Raw genomic sequence first — 9,233 nt, forward strand, 5'->3', positions numbered from 1 at the left:
TCCTTCTTTCCTGCTTGCCCTTCTTTCAAATGAGACTCTCTTCACCCAAAAGTCCAATTATGGTACATTCACACAATGGAATATGACACGGTACACAGGAGCAATGATTTTGTATATTATTACCTAACTTGGGAGGGACAGGAGAGCATTATACTGAGTGAAGTAACTCAGTGCCACAAGGAGAAATATTGTATAAAGCCTTTATTGTAGAATGCGTATAAGGATCCAAACGGGGGAGAGGGTGGAAGCAGAGGGATGAGGATGTGCAGGGGGAGGGGGGATTAATCATGGAGTTGTACAATTTGACAGAGGGGGTGAGGGAAATTGGAAGAATCTGTTCTAGAAAACAGTGAATTCTAATTTTGTAAATAAATGAGTATTAAAAATTTAAAAACCACAACAAGTCCAGTGTGGGTTCAAAAATCTATTCAGATGCAAATCTCCTCAGAATACTGAGTGGGACTCAATCCACTTGGCAAAGCCCCAACACCTACTACCAAATTCTGCTATTAACAAGATAATTTGTTATCTTGTTAAAGGGCAAATCTTCCCTTGTAAGTATTTCAAATCTGTACTGGCTCAAGGAGGAATTACATGCTTTCTAAATCCACATTATCCAGTGTTCATTTATATTGCACGTTTGAAAATCTGTTTACTTTTTAAAATCTATTTGCATATAATCACCTTTACATGCACGCTGCACTTTATCCATGCACATTGTGGTCCACACATCAATTATACACACACTGTACTTCATATAATTAACTATCATCTATCCATGTCTGTTATCACATTGTCCTCAAGACCCCACTGAACCTCCTCCCCGCTCTTTCTTCCGGCCCCAGCCTCCATCATCCCAGTTATCATCTCTAGTTCCCCACTTTTCATCTCTCTCTCTCTCCCCACTTTATTATTTTTTATGTGTTGTTGTTATTTTCATGCAGTAGTTCTTTTACCTTTTATTTCATTCATGTACACCGGTGATACTCTTTTTGGAAGCTGTTACATCCTTTTGCTGCCTAGTTCTGGGTGGGTTTGAATTGCTCGCCTGTTCATTGGCAGCTGAGCACTTAACCACTGTGCCACCAGTATTCCTATTTTACTTAGAGTATTTTTTTCCTTGAAAAAAAGGCAAACCCAACACAACAAGTATGACTTCTTATTTTTAGTCAAATGCTTTTTCAATGTCTATGTGGATACCTGCCAGCTGCGCCGTGGCAGAGACAGCCAGTTTTCTCCCATACAATTGATTTACAGCCTTTGAAAACCCACTGGATGGTCAGCTATAAGCCAGTTCTGACTTAATGGCACACAACACACATATGGATATACTGTGAATGACTTTCCTTACATTAAGCCGTATTTGCATTTTCATTATAAATTACTGAAATGAATCACCTAATGTTTTATTTAGGCTTTGTGTTATAAGGGAGCCCAGGTGGCCTAGTCTGTAGGCCTTGTGCTGTAGGTCAAAGGCTGCACCTCTTCGGTGGTTCGAATTCAAGAAGTAGATTCAAAACTGGTGGAACAACCACTGGTATAGATTTGATGAACATGCAGGTTGTTTTTTTTCCGTGCTCACTCATTTTTATTCTCCCAATTATTTGCTGAGGGAACTTCTCCCAAGTCAGTGGTGTTGCTTATTATTTATTTTTCCCCTTTGTGAGTAGCTTTATAATTCTGCCTATATTATTTAAAAAATATCTATTAAACAGTTTAACATGCTTCAAGTAGTGGTTTTTCTTCTTCATTAATGTACCAGATTTATTATGTCTTTGTTACAATAAAAATTATATCCTTATTCATTTTGGGATAATTTTCTTTTATTCTCTCATGATTTTATTTCTCTTCTCTTCTTAGAATGTATAACATATACAGAATATATAATATTTAATTTTAGGAAATTCTTTTCTGTTTCCTCTAAGGAAACAGTAAATCTCAACCTGCCTATTTGAAAACAGATGGATTAAAATATCAGTCATCTGACAATTCTGAATAATCCAAGAAAAGGACATCACTTCAAATCGTCAGTAAAATAATCGCCTTGACAATTTAATTTAGGACCTCAATTTCAGGGATGCATTGTATCTGTTAAAAAACATTAATCCCAAGTCAAAGAAACTTGCTTTGGGTGAAAATGCTTCACAAAACTGGAATATAATGGAGTAAATGATTAATGTCCAGCATAATGACATTAGAAGCCCCACTGATCTGCTCCCCAGTAAAATAGATGAAAATGATATTATAAAATAACCATTAAATTCCCTTTGGAATCGTCCTACAAGAAGACAACAAATGGAGAAACGTCTCATCAGAAGCTTTTTGGAAAATTTGGTAAGAAAGGTGAGTCTTTGGCATAAGGATCAAGCTGGCTCTGTTCTTGTCACATTCCAGATCAGTGAGGTGAAGACTTCCTTGTAGATTACTGCAAGACTCCCTCGCTCTAGCTCCCAATTAGAGAACTTTCTTAAGGGAGAAGCAGAACTTTAGCATTTTTTATCTTGTCCCCTATTATGTGTGAGTCTAAGTTTTGGGAAAGTACAGAGGTGGGATGTCTGTGTTGATCCAGTCCCCACATGTAAACAGAGGCTTGGTGTGAAGTACTGATTATACTGTAACTTGCCATGATCCTCTGTTAGCTTGTTAGATGGTGTTTTTGCTCTAGGAGAGACAAGCTAGAAGGACCTGGGAGTGCGTTCTCTTGTTATCAAATGCTCCTTGAGCACTTGTACTTCCTTGGAGCAGGGGGTGTCACTCAGGGAGAATCTTGCTCATGTCCCCCAGATCTAGGGGAGTGTGTAAAAATACTTTGACAACTGCAGAATTCTGAAAAGATGAGAGAAATTATTATATTACTGGTAAACATGAAGAAGTTCATTTGTATGTAGACTTTTCTGAGTATGTTGTGACAGAGTTATTAGAGAAGAGAGAAGAAAGTGAAGAAAGAGTGAGTGATCTTGAGATCTCACACCTTACCAGGATGTCCTGTGCTGCTTTCAGAGTTCATTAGTTCTGTGGCCTCTGTTCGTCTCCATCTCATTTGAAAAGCCAATCAGGACATAAAAGAACCCCAGGGCATTGCTTTCTGAATAGGGTTTTAGGACTTGTGGTCAGAAAAGGACAAGAGTAGAACACAGGTGAATTGGTTGGATCTATGTCCCTGAGAAAAAGGAGAATGAATAAAGTTTGTTGATAGGAGATCTGAGACCCTCAGAATCTGATGCCGATAGGCAACCTTAGAAATGATGCTGAGATCCCACATTCGAATATAAAGGAAGGAACGGAACCAGAACAACTTCAGGCCTATTTATTAGTTTGGGAGAACCCTTGGGGAGGTATTCCCAAGACAGCTTCTAGAGATTGGTAATTGCCCAATTCTATTATCTACAAGCAAAGGCCTTGGGAAATGGATGTTGTTTACAAGGAGGAAACCAACTTTATATTGACGAACGATCCTTAAATTGCCCTAAGATGACAAAAAGACTAAGTAGACTTCATACATACTGAAACCTGGCTTTGAGTCTTCAGTGATTGAGAAAATCTCAGACACTAACCCTGGATTAGCATGATCCTAGGTTGCTAATGCCTTAATACTAAATAAAAGCAATTGAAAATATATACTTAAGGAAGTAGCAGCATCCTAAATTTAAAATTATATATCTTGATTTTTCAAACACAGTGCTCACTACAAAACCAAAGATTAGTCCGACTACTGTACTTATGTTAGTATGTGGTAGTTGTTCCTGTACATATTTTGTAAGAAAATTATTTTATATAGGTTTGCATATAAAATTTATATACCTTCTGTTCTTTAGTGGACATTATTTTTCCACACATTTCTTCATTCACATTGTTTCATATGGTCATTCATATACATTTTGTTTTCTAAAATTAAACACCATTGATCCATGCCTCTTATTACCCTATTTTTTCAGGTCCCCATTGTATCATTCCTAATTCTTCACCCCCTTACTCCACTCATCACACTTTGTTACCCAACTTCATCTGCCCTGTCTACTCCCCTTCCCCTTTTGGACTTTTATATACACCTTACTAGTGGTCTTTTTAATTTTACAATATGATGTTACATAGTATTTGTCCTTATCATACTGAGTTAGCTCACTCAGCATCATGCTTTCTAGATTCTCCCATGTTATATAGTATTTTTCAAAATCATTGCTTATTAGTGCTGCATAGTATTCCTTTGTATGACTGTACCATGATTTTTCAATCCATTATTTTGTTGATGAATATTTGATCTATTTCCATTTTCTTGATATTGTGAATTACGTTGCTGTGAACATAGGTGTACAAATCTCCATTTGTGTCTCAGTTCTATTTTCTTTGGGGTATAATCCTGGCAGTGAAATAGTCAGGTTATAAGAGTTTTCTATGTTTAGCATTTTAAAGAAACACCAAACTGTCTTCCAGAGTGGTTGCACTTTGCACATCTTCTGGTTCCTCCTCTGCTTAGCTCTTATTCTTCTACATCAGTATTTCTTTTTCCTGGCTTTTTTTAGCTCTGAATTTTCATATGAACTTAAAAATAAAAACAAAACCCACTATTGGTTGTACAACCAGGAGAGGAAAAGTACTAAAGAGCAAAAATGTCATTTTAAGGACCAAATAGTGGCATTTTTAGTTGCTTTTTATGGATCTGACATTGGACAATGAATAAGATGACAGAATTAAAACTGATAGCTTTGAACTGTGGTGTTGAAGAAGAGTACTGAATATCCCATGGACTGCTAAAAGAACAAACAAGTTTGTCTTAGAGAAAGTGCAACGTGGTGCTCCTTTGAAGCCATCATGATGAAAGTTTGTCTCACATACTTTGGGTATGTTGTCAGGAGGGGCCAGACCTTTGAAAGGACATCATGCTGAGAAAGGTCAAGGGTCAGAGAAAGAGACAAAGCCCTTCAAGAAGACGAATTAACACAGTGACTGTAATAATGGACTTGATGGTGAGATTATGAGGATGGCACAACATAGGGCAACATTCAGGTCTGTTGTCCAAAGTGTTGCCATGGGTCATAGTCTACTCGATGGCACCTAACAACAACAATGACATATATATGTGGATAGGCACACACTGCTGGACCAGAGGATGTGTGGAAGAAATGATATGCACCCAAAATATAAATTAGAACGGTCACTTGTTGATTGCCTTCAAGTTGAGCATGACTCATAGTGACCTTAGAGGCCTGAAACCCCTCCATAACTATGGACGTTTATCAAAGTTTATTGAGTTTCTGGAGGCATGTTGTTTAGGAAGTGGACACCACTCCTGCTTCCAAACCTGTCATAGTATGGTATTATTATGTGCTGTTGAGGCGCCTGCTATGCATAATAACTCTACAGCAGCTCTGAATCCTTCTCTGCACTGAGCCAGTCTCACTAATTCTGACACACCAACATCCATTGCCCCAGTCACTGTATATTGATACATCTCATCTGGGGTCTTCCTGCTCCTGCACTGTTCGTCTGCTCTTCTGACCATGATGTCCTTCTCCAAGGACCAATCTCTCCTGACCACGTTCCCAAAATAAGTGAGGTGGAGCTTCAAAATCCTAGTCTCCAAGGAGAGACTTGGCTTCACCCTCTCTATTTGTTTCCTTGGCAGTCCATGGTATGTTCAAGATGCTTCTCTAGCACCACAACTTGAAGGCATCTCTTCTTCTGTCATCTTTAGTCATTGTCTAACTCTCTGAAACATAACAAGTAATTGAGAAGACAATGGCCTAGATCAGGCACATCTTTGTATCTAGACTGACATCATTGCTCTTCAGCACTCTGGAGAGGCCCATGACAGCAGAATTCCCAATGTAATTCTTTTGATTTCCTGACTGCTGGTGTCAAGAGTGTTGATTGTAGATCCAAAGAAGATTGCTAACAACCTCAATCTCTTCTCCATCTATTATGGTGTTACCAATTGGCCCAGTGGTGAGACTCTTTGTCTTCTTGATATTGACCTTCAATCCTTATTGAAGACTATAGTCCTTGATCTTTTGCATGAAGTGCTTCAGGTCTTCTTCAGTTTCAGCAAGCAAGGTTGTGTCATCTGCATATTGTAGGTTGTTAATGAGTCTTCCTCCAATCTTCATGCCACACTCCTCCTCATAAAGCTCTCCCTCCTGAATGATCTGTTCTGCATACAGATTGAAAAGGTATGGGGATAGGATGCATCTCTGACACACTCCTTTCCTGATTTTGAACCATGCAGTGTTTCCTTGCTCTGTTCTGAGGACTGCTTCTTTGTCCAAGTATAGGTTTTGTATAAGCACAATCAAGTGCTCTCAGATTCCAATTTTCCTCACGGTTAGCTACAATTTATTGTGGTCCACACAGTCAAATGCCTTGGCTTAGTAAATGAAATACAGATAGACATTCTTCTGGTACTCTCTGCCAAGGTCCATCTGACAGTGGCAATAATATCGCTAGTGCCACGACCTCTTCTAAACCCAGCTGTATTTCTAGTAGTTCTCTGTCAATGCAATGTACTGTTCAAGTCTTTTCTGGATTATGTTCAGCAGGATTTTGCTAGTGTGTGATATTAGTGATACTGTTTGATAATTTCCACACTAGAGATTATTACTCCTGGAGTTTTAAAAAAAGGCATGTGGGGTATGGAAGGATAAAATATATTTTAAAAATTTTATGTTAACAGTATGTGTTTGTGTGATGCAGTCGTTCTTTGCCATTAAGTAAGAACCAACTCACGGTCGACCCTCCTTTGGTTTCTGAGGCTGTAAAGCACAAAAAAGGAGATTGTCCATCTTTATCCTAAGGAACCACTTGTGGATTTGAACTACCAGAAAGACCAGCCTTTGGGTTAGCAGTTCAATGCCTGTAGATTACTAGACTATGCCATCAGAGTTCCCCATATGTATTTAAATGTAAAAAATAAGAGCAGTATAATCAGATAATCAATGAAAAGTCGCTTTTCTTCGGTGATGTTCTGGTTCCTCTCTCCAGAGGTAACTTCTTGAATATCCTTCAGGACATAGAATATGCAATAGGAATTTATATGTATGCAGACCTCCTCACATCTTATGTTATGATTGTACTGTTTCAATGGATAGGTTCATCAGGCATAATATTATGATTAGGGAGTATTTTGGTTTTTATTTTCAGATCATATGGCATATTGACAATACTAAGGGTGCTCCGAATATGATCTTTGTCTTGAAAGATGAGTTTTGGAGTCTATTTGAAAAATGTAGTCTTTAAATAAGCAAATGGTCTAACAATAAAGCAGTGAGTTGAAAATCAAGTAGATGGTTTCTGACAAATCATAGGCCATAAAAAAAAGAGATGTGAATTTCAAAACTTTGAGGGAGTTCACTTTCAGCTGTAACTGTAGGACTGAGGGTAGAAACTTTCTAGACTTTGGTTTTTTTAAATATAAGGTGTCTAATTCTAATTCCCACCTCACGTGAGCCCTAGGACTCAGTTCCTGGCTCTATGGGAGCTCAAAATTCCATCTCCTGTTCTTCCCAGTGATTCCTGAGGTCATCAGTTCTTTTGCTTGTTGTTATGTAGTTTTTAGGTGTTATCCAGTCGAGTACAGCTCATAGTGATTCTTTTGCTAGAGATTATTTTTTCACTTTTGGTAAGTTGCTTTCTTCAATTAGATTATTGACCTTTTTATTTTAAAAAAAGAAAAGATTAAATGATCCAGATTTTCTATATATTTGAATGAGAAAGAAGGCTGTTTCCTATATCTAAACATTCTTTAATTTCATAAAAGTCAAACTCAATTACAACTCAAAGATAATCTCACAGAATAAAATATAGAAAATACTCATAGACAATAACATACACACAAAAACACCAAATTATTAAAATTTTGCCGTATTTGGGACTTCTCTCTCTTGGAAAGCATTTAAATGTTAATGATACTGCTAAAGTGCTATCTCCATTTGTTTAACCGACTCTGTGTGCTTCCTTATTTTCTGGACTTGATGTGAATAATTTTCAAATATGTTTGTGTTTTTCATAGAACCACTCTCTAGTTTTTGGTGTCAGGATGCATTTACACTCCAAACTATTAAGAATCTCAGAGAGCTTTTGTTTATGATGGTTTTATTAATCTATGTTACCATAAATTTTTTTTGTTATTGACTACTGTCGAGTTGAAACTGACCTATAGCTGACCCTCCAGTGGGTTTTCAGAGGCATAAGTCACAAGGGAGCAGATTGCTCATCTTTCTTTCATAGAGCTGCAGGTGGATTTGAAACACATACCTTTGTAGTGGCAGCACAATTTTTTACCACCAAGAAAACAGAGCTCCCTTTATTGTTGTTGTTGTTGTTATATGCCGTCGAGTTGTTTGCGAATCATAGCGACCCTATGTACAACAGCCCTAAATTCTGCTCTTTCCTGTGCCAATTGCACTATCTCTGATACACCCATCCCGGTTACCCTGGTCACGGAATCAGTCCGCCTCATAGAGGGCCTTCCCCTCCTGCGCTGTCCCTCCACCCTACCAAGCATGATGTCCGTTTCCAAGGACCAGTCCCTCCTTACAACATGTCCAAAGTACACTGGACGAAGCCTCAGAATTCTTGCCCTTAAGGAGCAACCCAGTTTAACCCTCTCCAGGATGAATCTGTTTCCCTAGCAGTCCATGGTACCTTCAGCACTCTTCTCCAGCACCACAGCTCAAAGGCATCAATTCTCCTTCTATCCTTCCTAGTCATTGTCCAACTCTCTGATGCATAACAAGTGATTGCAAAGACCATGGCCTGTATCAGACGCACCTTAGTCTCCAGAGTGACACCATTGCTCTTCAGAACTTTGAAAAGGTCCCTAACAGCAGACTTCCCCATCACAATATATCTTTTAATTTCCTGGCTATTGGTGCCAAGAGTGTTGACTGTGGAGCCAAGCAAACTAAAGCTGTGAACAATCTCAATCTCTTCACCATCCATCCAGATGCTGCCAGTTGGTCCAGTGGTGAGAATTTTTGTCTTCTTGACACTGAGCCTCAATCCATATTGAAGGCTGCAGTCCTTGACCTTCTGCAGCAAGCGCTTCAGGTCCTCCTCAGTTTCAGCAAGCAGGGTTGTGTCATCTGCATTAGATATTAAAAATATTACTGGAAAGAATAACCCATTACATGCTTTCATAAGTATTATTTTTATATGAAAAATAATATTTTTAAATGTGATAAAAAATAATGTTTTTGTTTTACTTTTTTTCCTCCATGAAATATTTTTAATGTGTGCCT

Source organism: Elephantulus edwardii, unplaced genomic scaffold (genome assembly GCF_000299155.1).
Source record: "Elephantulus edwardii isolate Elephantulus edwardi_28Jun2011 unplaced genomic scaffold, EleEdw1.0 scaffold00094, whole genome shotgun sequence".
NCBI lineage: Eukaryota > Metazoa > Chordata > Mammalia > Macroscelidea > Macroscelididae > Elephantulus > Elephantulus edwardii.